At 39.3% G+C, this 11,186-nt stretch overlaps 1 long non-coding RNA gene across 7 annotated transcripts; it reads right to left on the bottom strand.

Moving 5' to 3' along the window:
* Positions 1 to 6,250: 6,250 nt before the first annotated feature.
* On the bottom strand, positions 6,251 to 10,916 carry LOC147334349 (uncharacterized). 7 transcript variants are annotated; one of them, XR_015126063.1, is made up of 7 exons: positions 10,699 to 10,916; positions 9,129 to 9,304; positions 8,548 to 9,036; positions 7,903 to 8,064; positions 7,544 to 7,651; positions 7,317 to 7,438; positions 6,251 to 7,157 (listed from the first exon to the last, which is right to left on the bottom strand). It is a non-coding gene; the product is annotated as an uncharacterized LOC147334349 (long non-coding RNA). The 7 variants fall into 7 exon arrangements; XR_015126066.1 differs by having other exon boundaries at positions 7,614 to 7,651; XR_015126067.1 differs by having other exon boundaries at positions 7,317 to 7,651; positions 8,548 to 8,772; positions 8,923 to 9,036.
* Positions 10,917 to 11,186: the final 270 nt, after the last annotated feature.

Here is an 11,186-nt window from a genome sequence, read left to right as displayed (position 1 = left end):
GGAGCCTTATTATTGGGCATACTTATCAGGGCTTCCTGGAGTTCACTTGGCGTCAGTGGCGAATCCAATTCCATTGCTTGACTGTCTAGTAATTTTGGAAGAGTTACGTTGTCAAGAAACAGATCAATTTCATTTTTAGATGGGTTTATTTGTGGTGAGTATAAAGTTTCATAGAAATCCCTAAAAATGTTGTTTATTCTTCCAGGATCATATATTGTGTTCCCCGATAAATCTTTAGCAGCACATATAGTTGTTTTTTCTTTATTTATTTTTAGCTGGTTAGCTAGAAATCGACCTGATTTGTTACTGTGTTCAAAATTCTGCAAGCGAAGTCTTTGTATAAGGAATTGTGTTTTTTTATTAATAGTTTCATTTAATTCTAGTTTTGTTTTGCATATTTTGTTCAATGTTTCCTGATCTTGGTGGGACGCGTAGGCTTCTTCTAGTGATTTGATGTTTTTTTCTAATTCCTGAATATTTTTGTTTTCTTCTTTCTTTTTGTGTGATGAGAAAGAAATTATTTTACCTCTCATCACAGCTTTCCCTGCTTCCCATAGAACAGAAGCAGATATTCCGGGAGTGTCATTAAAGTCTAAATATGAAGTCCATTCCTTTTTAAAGTATTTAATAAAGTCTTCATCTTTAAGTAGTGATATATTAAATCTCCAGTTTTTACTTGGCGTAGTATTATTCTTGTGCATTAGTGTTAAAGATACAGGAGCATGATCGCTGACAGCTATAGGATGAATCTCAGTGTCTGAAATGTCACACAGCAGTGAGCTGCTGACCAAAAAATAATCCAGACGAGAGTAAGAGTGATGAACATGCGAGAAAAAAGTATATTCCTTACTGGTGGGGTGAAGAGAGCGCCATGCATCGCAAAGACCAAAGTCGGTCATATACTGTTTGATTATATTTGTGGACTGCCAATTACGCTGAGTTCCTGTTGTGTTGAGCCTATCCATTTCTTCATTTAGTCCAAGGGACTTTAATGTGTTAAAAGCAGGTTGAAGACGGCTCAGAAACATTTGAAGATTAAAATTTAGCATTATGGCTGCTGGTGGTTTGTAAAGCCTCTACTCAGCTGTATTTTTGTTACTAACTTATGTTTGTTGTTGTTTAACACAGATTTCAGAAGAGCAAATATGCTTAATAGTTTAACTAGATTTCATTTGTCAGTGTGGGACTGCTGAGTCACCTGAAGAACTCATTTCATTCATTCTCCACATGATGTTCATTTACAGAAATGTTTCACAGGAACTGATTCCTCCCAAAGGTTGAACTAGTGTGTTTTCATAGATTACCTCTGTATGAATGTACTTCTTAAATGAAGGCAAGTGTTTGTCCTTTTTTGTTCCTCAGGTACAGTACGTGATATCAAGGGCAGGCGGTCAACACTGGGGGAAGCAGATGTACTTCCAAGAGGGAGCTGCAGTGAGGTCAGAGGTCAGAATCTGAAACGGCTCAGGTTTATATTTTAGAGGTTATAAAAAATCAAAATGTATTTATAAAGAAACCTTTAAATAATAGTCATAATTATGATTATTATAAGAAATATCAAACATTTAAGTGGATTTTCTGTTACACATATCGTGTTAGCCCTGCAATAAACTGGCAGCCTGTCTTTGTCCTGTATCAGCTGGGATAGGCTTCATCCTCCCGCGACCCTGAATTGGATACATTGTATTCCAATTATGTAATCTGATCATTTACAAACTCAAGGTATCTAATCAAAATGTAAGTAATAATTATAAAATGGGAAAGCAGAAATAAGTGTGACATGAATGTAAATGTGTGAGCTGACATAGAGGACAGCTACATGCAGTCTGAAAAACCTTTGTTGTCAAGTTTGCAGGTATATCAGCACGAGACATTCTTACATAGAAGAGACGTTAAAGTCTCTAACTCAGTGAAGCATTATTGGTCCCGTCTGTTTGGATAATTATAGTATGTTGATGTTTGTCCATTTATTGACACATTTTCTTAAGTGCTTATCCAGTTCAGGATCACAGTGGAGCTGCAGCTGGATATGTTCACTAAATAAACCTTACAAAAGTTAACAATAAACCTGCATCTCTGTTCGTTGTTGTCCACAGGATGAGAAAATCAAACTGGAAGACTGTGGAACATGTTAATAAATGTTTGTGTGTTTATCCCTGTGTCTTTCACAGGAGGCGCTGGAAGGTTTCCCTAATAGTTCCTGGTGAATCAAAGCAGAACCATAAAGGTTGCTGGACTGCATGATGGCCTTACCCCTGAGCCGTCATCCTGTTAAAGGAGGAACCACTTAGCTGTTTTCAAAGTAGCTGAGCAGATTTCTTCTCAAGTAAGCAATTAACTGTTTGTTCGTCTGTTCTGCCACTTAAAGAGCATTTAAGGACATCTTTCGAGTGTCCAGTTGAATTAATTCTACTGCCTCTCATGGTCATTTGTGATTATAGACATATTTTTCATGTTCATCCAGCTATTTAGTAAATTCTTTCTATTTAGTAATATCCGTCAGCTATAAACTGTAATATAAATATAAGAATATCTAAATATCTCCTGTCCTTTATGTTTTAATGATGTAAGTCTGTTATCGTGTTACATTAGCATTCCTCACATATCAATGAGATGCTGTACACTACTGACACAGCAGAGGGATAACGACGGCTATTCAACATCGTTACACGACACATTCGAGCTGCATGACGCAGACAAAGTGACTAAATCATCTTTTTTGAGGTTTATTGTCTTCAAACCAGCAGACAAAGCCGATTGCAGAAGATGTCAGAGAAGAACTTCAGGCCGTGTACTGAAAAGGTATTTTTTTCTTGTTATCAAAAGACATTTGGAGTGGCAGCTTCTACAACTGGTTGTGCTAAAGTAAAGCTTACAGTCTAAGAAATCACAGTGTTGATATTCAGCACAAAGAGAAAAGCTCACTTGTTTGAATTTATTTACATTTATTTATAGTTTTATAAATTCTGACTGTAAACATCTTTTACAGCTTTGATATGGTTTGACACTCAATATCAGGTGATGGGTTTAATTTAAAGGTTTCTGTGTCCCAATAAGCCATTTACACTGACCAGTGTCAGTCTAACTGTAACACATTCATTATTTAGATTCAACAAAGAAATAACTGAATGTAAAAAATGGCAGCCCTCAGGCAGGTTTATAGAGATATATGCATGCATTATGAAATTTATGTATCCCAGATAATTGTTATTCATCCAGTCATGGCAGACCCACCTCTTCCTCCCCAGTTAACTGCAACCCAAAAGAACTAGTGGGGCTATTTACACACTCACAACCAGTGTGGGGTAAAAAGAGCCACCAAAAAGCTGTCAGCCACAGATGTGCTAGAAGAGTTAGAAACTCTACTTATGGAGAAACTTTCTAAGTCTAACAGAGGACAGGTACTCCTGCCCAAATAACATGATATAACCCCACATACAGCCCAGCCATAAAGTGAACCAAGTCATTTAGTTAAAGACAGCATGGGACCAAATGCATGTAACCAGCCTGCACCAACCTGGCATTTCTTCTTCCTGAATTAAATGAATGAATGGATGAGAGTCAAATGACTACAAACCTAAAGCCACTAGTTCCCACACTGGAGCTCCCTGACACTGTGTGTTAACCGTATTTAGCTTGTATCAACAGTTATAACAGGCTAAGCCACCCGAGACACTGCATTGAACGATTGTTTCTATCTTAATGGTTTCAGCTGACTGGTTTCAGCTCAGATGTTCTGCTTTTTCCTTTCAGTAGATCAAAGCAGCTCGTGCTCCTTCTGCTTCCAATTTAGAAGAAGAAGGCGAAGGCTTCAGCGAAGTGGCGTTCATGGTCTCAGTGAACAGTCACGGTCACACACTGCATGTGGTTTTAAAAGCAACATGTCTGTTCACCACAACAATGGAGATGTGTAATATTAGTGCAGCTACGGTTTGTTCTTGAACATCACTTCTGTTTTCTACTTTGATCACTTAGACCAAAAAAGTGTTGTTTTCAGATTCTTTCTTTTACATCTATAAAGCACCTGCTCATTTTTATTACAATTAGTTTCACATAAATGTTAGTGTTTCCTTTTATGATCTTTTGATGCTTACACTACACTGTACATGTCTACATTAGAGACATTTCTGTTTCCTGTTTCTGTTGACTCAGAGTTGTGAAATGTTCTTTTATTTGATGCACAATATGAAGTTCATAATTTTCTTACAAATAAAACTCTGATGACAAACATGAACAGCTGTGCTTATTTCTGAGACATGAGTTTTTGAATGTGTTCATATTTAGACAGTGTGCATCTGTATGCTGAAACTGTAATGGTGAACCTGAGGTGATGGTCAACAGAAGGCAAATATATATCAATATAAAACAATATTGAAGTAATGTCTTTACCCTCTGCAGCGTGTGCACGCTGTGCACGCAATCACCTTATTCACTGTAGTAAACGTACACCGCTAGCTCACGTGACTGACTGTCTCCATGGTTACATCGTATATTATTAGCTATGTAAACAGCTTCCAAAGATACCGCCATAGCTCTCTGCAGCTGTAACACTTTCACACTTTGCAAATCATTTCATGTTTTTGATAGTTATGAAGACAGAATATGTTTTTAAGGTCATGCTAGGCGGTTGCTATGGTGGTTGCTGTGGACTTGTGTGGACCTTGTCCGATTCCTGTTATTAGCTGTCCGCCGCAGGAAGGCTGCGTTCCATTTACAAGTAGTGACAGTCTGCCGCAACTCGAACTCAAACCCCGCTTTGTTCTTTAATTATAGGCCCTTTTATAGCCGTTCATGACACGCACACACACACATAAAGCACTTTGCCTCACCATGAGAATGCAAGTTTACCTAACCTAACCTTAAAGTATCTGATATAGGATAGAAAAATGAAGCAACCAGAGATTTAATGATGAAGACTCTGGGTTCTGTAGTTCACGTTTTACAGTCCTGAATGACTCTTTGCATATGATTTATTGAAGAGGACTTTAGAATGCACTTTACATTTAGACTGTTGCTGTTTCACTTTTTACATTGTTGCCGTGTTATGTCATGAATAAGGTTCACCTGCTGGGGGTTTGATGGATCAGCTGGACAATACAGTCAAAGACAGACTTCATTCATCATATGCAAGAATCCTAGTTGGATTTCTGTTGTCACTCATGTTTTTGAACCAAATATTGAAAACAATTCTGACAGACTGGATACCTGGTCAGGGTGTACGTTACCTTGTACTCAAGCATCCCAGGACAGAGCCCTGCCCACCATGAGCCTGGGTGGATACGTGGTTATTAATATAAAAGGACCGATACTGAATATGAATATTTCATGAAAATTGAATTATAATACAAATTAGTAATAAGGGTTTCTCTGCGCCCTTATCTACCCCATACTCAAAGAGCTGCGGGCAGAGAGGGTGACAGGAGAGGATGGCACTGAAGAGAAGAGGCTCGGTTTCTGGAGCCTCCTGGTCCTGTCAATATTAGTAGGATGCATCTGCTGTGTCTTCTCGTGGATGCTCACCTACCTTGACTCGTTCCAGCCTGGTATGGATTTCCCAACACTGCGGACAGTGGCCCACGTCAGAGACGTTTAATATTGATTACATATGTCTGAATTGCTAACCCTAACCCTAGCTCAACAGACCACAATGCCCTGGACTGTCAGTATTATTACATGCTGCGAACATAAGTAGCTTTGATCACAGTTTATGTTGTAAAAGAGAAGGAATATTGAAAGAACGATCAACATTGTGATATTATTTCTTCCAAACTGACCAGAAACATGCTTGTCAGACTCTCACCCCAAAGGATCAGACTCACTGTGCATGACAGCTCAGGCCAATGATGTCTGTTATTGTCAGTTGTTTAGTGCTTCTGTACAGTTAGGGTCACCGTCTCTATTTCAGAATAATTAATATGCGGAAAACACTAAAAGTTGATTATCTTCCAATATTCTAGCATAATTAAAAAACTTTGACTTTGTAAGTACATATTATTAGTCCTGCCAGTATGAGTCTTCATAACTCCTGCTCCTGAACTTTAAAATTTACCTGATGAAAGATAGTTTACAGTGGCACTCTGTCAGGATCATTCTGACTGTAAGATCACTGTATTAATCTGAATCCTTCTGAAATGTGCTGTGAATGAATGCTGATGCAACTCACTGTGGGAAAGCTGCTAATAAAATGAATCTGTGACAGATGCAACACATTCACAGAGGAAGAGGACACAAAGGGAGGACACGCAGAGGCTGTGTTGAAGTCAGAAATCCAAATCTTTATTAAAAAACAGGCGGCGGTAACAAACAGGAAGACAAGCAGTCCATCAAACAGTCTACAGCAGGGGTGTCAAACTCAAATACACAGTGGGCCAAAATTCAAAACTGGAACAAAGTCGCGGGCTAACGTTAATATTTATTGAAAAAAAATCTTCCTCCAGATATAAGAATGAATCTTTTGTTATGGACTCAAACAAGTTTTGCTGAAAAACTGAATATGGAACAAGCAAAGCTGAATACTAAACAATATATATATTAGCTGTATAATACCAGTAGGCCAGCTCTGATAGTAATTTGGTATGGCTTCGCGGGCCAAATGTAATTAGGCTGCGGGCCAAATTTGGCCCGCGGGCCAGAGTTTGACACCTATGGTCTACAGGGTCAAACATACAGAGAATTCAAACAGCAGTAAAAATAACTGGACACTGAAAAACTTAAAGCAATGTGTGACGCAATAGAAGGAAGCAGCGCAGTATATTCACTGAATTATCATCAATTACAAAAGAGAAAAACGACGATTTCTAAGGATTATTTTCTTAAATGCAGTTAGAGTGTGGCTGGTAAAGATGGAGACGAACAGAATGTAAACTGTGTGAGTTTGGTGAACTTTGTTAGTAACAAATGAGGTAAAAAAAACAACAAACCCAAAACATACAAAACACAGAAAGAGGCTCTCAGTATTCATTAATAATTAGAAAGAAAAATTCTGGTTGTGGATTTTTACAGTCTTAGTTCCGCTCGCTGTCATCATTATAATCATCATGATCAATGGCGAGGTCCTGAGGTGGGCGGGACTGTCTCTGGTGATGTCACCATGAAGGAACAGCATCTGGCACGTGTTGGTGAAACATCCCAGTACACTGGTGTAGTTTCCTCTCCAGCTGTTTGACATGTGACAGTTGAACATTAAGGGGAAGAAGAAGAAACAGTGTTAGGTCAGGTGACCACATGGTTTCTAAAGTAACTGACAGGAAGTAACCAGGCCATCAGAAATGGATGGCATGTGTTTAGAGTTACTGGAGTTGGGTAACTCTACTTACCAAAAGCAGCAGCACACAGATGAAGGATCAGATGCTAAATGTTGCAGGAACATGCTCATGTGTGGTGGTCATTCAGTGCTGCTCCGGCAGGTTAGACAGTCCAAGACTGATATGCTGCCCATCTGAGAGTTTGAAAACACACATGCAAAGATTTATTTTGTGTTACAGTCAAAGTTGGATGTTCATTTTTGTCCTTTAAAAATGTTTGTGTATTTGAAAGCACTAACATTTAAGGATGACTTGGATCGTCTCCTTTAAAGGGGAGACACGTGTATCCACTGATCTACGTCACTTTACCTGGATGATGACTCCTCCCCCCTCACTCAGAAACACTCCTAATATAACCAAGCAAATAAATAATATTGAAGATTTACTTACATCATTACAAAAACATCAAAAACATCTCCCTTTGATTCTATTTCTCCATTCCTGCTGAACATCAGGCAACAAATATCTCAATAAATCACAGTAAAATGTAAAGCACATGTTTTCTCTGCTTTGTCTAACCTCTGCAGAGCCTCTGTCAAGAAAAACACATCTGTAAGCATAAAACAAATATACATTCATAACACGTCACTGGACAAACCTCGGTCAGCTGATTTCCTCTGTGCAGTGCAGACGAGCATCAGTCAGCAAGTCAAGGTGGTGAGATGGACTGGTGTCCTTTGTGACTCTGCTGGTTCTTCTGAGGAAACACCACCGTCTCTCCACACCGTCACCATCTGTGAGCACAAACTGCTGCTCTGCTCTGCCAGCATGTAGGAATCACATATCACACACAGGGGTGACGAAACATCAGAGCTCAACTTTGGATACTTTAGATCAAACAGATCAAAGCAGCTCTTAGCTTCAACAATCAGTGAACAGACAAACAATGATACCATACTGATTCTGTATGAATACAATATGGTATTTTCAATACAGGTGTCAAATTAATTTATTAAAACTAATACAGATATATGTACATTTTTTTTGATAAATTAGTTTGCTAAATTATAAGAATATATTTTTATTTTTTTTTATTTAACAATTGCAACTGAAAGAAATTAAATATTGAACAAAAATATATTGTCACATTCTGAGCATGCTCAGCACGCTGACAGACTTGAAGTTGCTACAGATTTTAAGAAGTGATAATTATAGGGAAGAAACTTCTCTTTTTCATCTGTTTAATCAAACATTTGATGCCTCAGCTGTCTCAGTCCTCTAGCGTTCTGCAACTACAACTAACCTGAGGCTTGGATTTGGCTGCAGGTGCCCCTGTACATCCTTCTCAGCAGCACACATGTGGGTACCATTTAATCCCACTTCTTCCTGAGCTTTGCTTCATCACAAGACCAAAGGTGGCATCCCGTGTCACAGTCTTATCATCATCCAGAAGAAACATTTGAAGAAACATCATGGAGAAGAAACATTTACACGCCTCCTGGTTTTGTTTTCTGGTCCTGCAAAAAGACTGAGGACAACAAAGCCCAGAGAACACGAGATACACAACATCCAACAGACTCAACAGCCTCCATAAATGAAGAGCACCAGGTTGGTTCAGTTATAGTAGATATAAGCATACTTCACATTACTGGGTATGAAAAATAATGAGGAGGCAAACTTTGAAGATGCAGAGCATGATGTCCCATCATCAGACTGTAAACAAACATCCACCAGGCTTCTTTGTTGCCAAAATTGATGATTCTCCTATCAGGGATCAGTAGAGTGTATTAACCTGTGGTATAAGCAGCAGTCACTGAAATATTACTGTTTCAGATAAGAGGACATAAAAGCCAGGGTGGGAGGGATCTCTGCAAACTGACTTACCTCTGCAAGTGTGAAGCTCAACAAAAATCTGACTCTCCAGTCACAGACAAACAAAACCTCCAGCTGGGAGATAGAAAACGCTGTCTGGGTCTGGATGTTGCTGGTCAGAGTCCCACATTAGCAGAGTGCTTCTTGGCGCCACTGACCCATGTGGACAGCGACAGTGGAGAACTGTTCTGGAAAACAGAGAAGAGAATTGAAATAACAAAAAGCCAAACAGGATTTCCACAAAGACTCTCTTGGAATCAGCAATCAAAAAAATCACTGGTTCATATTAAATATGAACAGGTTCCTTAAATGTACGCAGTTTAGATCTGATTTAATTTAATTTCCTTCACACAGCACATTCGTCCAGGCTGACAGGTAAACATAGAATTAATCTCAGGTAACATGACTCATAGATTCAGTAAGAAAGATTGCAGGCTCTAATATTATTACCATACAATCCAAGGACACACCAACAGCTCAGATTTCTAGAACTATTTAAACAAATGTCTTCTGAATATTCAATTCAGGTTCACTTCACAGTGGGAGGGTGGGGGGGTGGGGGGGGGGGGGTGTCATGGAATTTTTTAAATAAAGTCTGCAACACAGACTGTGATCAAGCTATTTATTACTGCACCAACACACATCAAACATCACAGTTCAGTCATGTCAGCGCTGCCACAGAGGTCGTGCTCCTACTCCTTTATGCTTTCCAAGGAAGAGGGAGGAAGTTACAAACTGATCCTATCACACTTCACGTGTCTCGCTATGAAACCTAACGCATCAATGGTTATGCTGTTTTGTGCCCTTGGCCTTATCAGCACCTGTAAAGGGAGTTGTTTTCTCAAACTGCTGACGCTGAAGTAAGTTCATCTAGTTTTAGAAACATTCACTGAACAGTAACAGTGTCACAACTAAGCATATGCAGCACACAGAGACACAGAGGTGCCGTTTAAAGTTTAGTGTTAACCTGAGTCACTGATCATTTGCAGTATTACAGAGTCTGGCAGTCTTTGCATGATGTCCACGTCACTGTAAGTTTCTAGCTGACTCTCAGGTGTGACAGGTGTGCCAGCAGGAAAGAGTAATAATAGCCTGCATCCTGAGGTTTGTCATGCAGGATTAAAGGAGCCAGGCTTTGTTCACACAGCTAGGATTGTATTTTACACTGACCCTGGGTCAGTATAAGTATCATACAGTTTAAACAAAGCACTGAAACTTGCACATATTTATTACAGATGCACTGAAGCTAATCGAGATATTTGCTGTCAATCTGTGGCTGCCATTAAACACTTTACTGGAAACTTTATTAACTAGTAACTTCATCAGTCATGACAGAAGCTAATATTTCTGTGCTAACATCGTTTAAACAGTAACAGCTTTACTCCAATATAAGCTAACGTTTACACCGTAACTTTAAGCTAGCACCATAAAGACGGTAAAACACGTAATAATATCTACAAATGCATCTTAAAGCTGTTATATTAGCACTCGGTGTATTACTAACATAACCACATTAACATTACTGACACTCGCTGACTTTTAATAGTCATTCTATAAATGCTGTCCGTTTAAACGGTCTTACCTGTACACACTGCATATCCACCGGATTCCAGCCAGAGTGGATTCTGGAGTCTTCCCACGCTCCTGTTAGTGATCCTCCATCTGGATGGATGAGAACAACCTTCTGAACAATCTAGCAGGAGATAGCCCATATCTATGGGACAGATTTGTGCTAATAACGCCCATTGTTTGGACTGATAACAGCCGAAGCGGGTGAATAAAGTCACCCAGTAGCTAGCTGTGCCATTACCCAGCATACACCACTCCCTCCGTAAATGCAATAAACCATACAAAAGTATCGTTCTGCCTGTTTCTCAGGTAGTTGTTTACATTATATAATTTATTGTGTTCTGTATACGTCACTACAATGTGATTTCGGAAATATATAAATATACGGACAAAAGGCTCTTCCGCGGCAATCATCGGAGGACCCTTCACGTCAATTCCCGACGCCAGGGGGGTACCCTGCGCGTCCATAAGTGCAGCAGAGGGAGCCTGACCATGCGTCAC

Source organism: Aulonocara sp. 'chitande type north' Nkhata Bay, linkage group LG3, assembly GCF_057382095.1.
Source record: "Aulonocara sp. 'chitande type north' Nkhata Bay isolate Kocher_YH1m ecotype deep benthic linkage group LG3, A_spYH_male_GT1.1, whole genome shotgun sequence".
NCBI classification, from domain to species: domain Eukaryota; kingdom Metazoa; phylum Chordata; class Actinopteri; order Cichliformes; family Cichlidae; genus Aulonocara; species Aulonocara sp. 'chitande type north' Nkhata Bay.
This window is presented reverse-complemented; position numbering and strand designations above follow the sequence as displayed.